The sequence below is a fragment of the Triticum dicoccoides genome, chromosome 3B (genome assembly GCF_002162155.2).
Source record: "Triticum dicoccoides isolate Atlit2015 ecotype Zavitan chromosome 3B, WEW_v2.0, whole genome shotgun sequence".
Classification (NCBI taxonomy): Eukaryota; Viridiplantae; Streptophyta; class Magnoliopsida; order Poales; family Poaceae; genus Triticum; species Triticum dicoccoides.
In genome coordinates this window covers 824187936-824188927 of record NC_041385.1, presented here as the reverse complement: position 1 = coordinate 824188927, position 992 = coordinate 824187936, and positions in this window count along the sequence as shown.

Sequence of the window (992 nt, the reverse complement as noted above, 5' to 3'; positions counted from 1 at the left end):
TATCACCGCCCGGCCACCACTGCCTCCATCCCGCGGCGCCTGGCCGCGCCCGCCAGGGCCGTCGCCGTCCGGGGCCTCCCCTGCTCCCCGCCTCCTACCGCTGTCGAGCGAGGCCGCCGACGCAGCTGGACCTCGCGCCCTCGCTGCGCTGGCCTCGGGCACGGGCGCCCATTGCCCGAAACTGCCACGCCCGCACCCGGCCAGCGCCCACTAGCGCCCGAACCCGATAGGCCCCTATGGAAAACGGGCCCCGCCCCAGAACGTTTATAAAAAAACCAAACAAAAGGAATTTAAGATAATAATGATTATAAATAAAAATGAAAATAAATAATTAATTTATTAATTAGCGAATTGATTAAGTTAATTAACTTTGTTTAGTGATCTAATTAATTAGTTAGTTTAATTAAACGGTAATTAGATTAGTTATACCCTAATTAGAATAATCAGAGTATGACAGCTGGGACCCACATGTCAGTTTGACCCAGTCAACACCTCTGTTGACTGCTGATGTCACGCTGACATCATGCTGATGCAGTAATGCTGATTTCGAATTAATTTAGTAATAATAGTTTAGAAAATGATTAAATCCCTTTTAAATTAATATAAAATAAATCGTAGCTCGGATGGAAAAACTTTGTACATGAAAGTTGCTCAGAATGACAAGACGAATCCAGATATGCAGCCTGTTCGTCCGCCACACATCCCTAGCATAGCAAACCTGCAACATTTCACCTCCGGTTCATCTGTCCGAAAACGCGAAACACCGGGGATACTTTCCCGGATATTTCCCTCCTTCGTCGGTATCACCTACCACTACGTTAGGTCACCCTAGCACCGCATATTGCCGCGTCTTTCTTTGTGTTCCATTTGATTGCTCTGTTATTTATTGTGTTCCCCCCGTTACTTCTTTCCGGTAGACTCTGAGACCGGTGCCAATGTCCGTGTGTTCGACTACACCGAAGATGACCCCTCCTTGCCAGAGCAACCAGGCA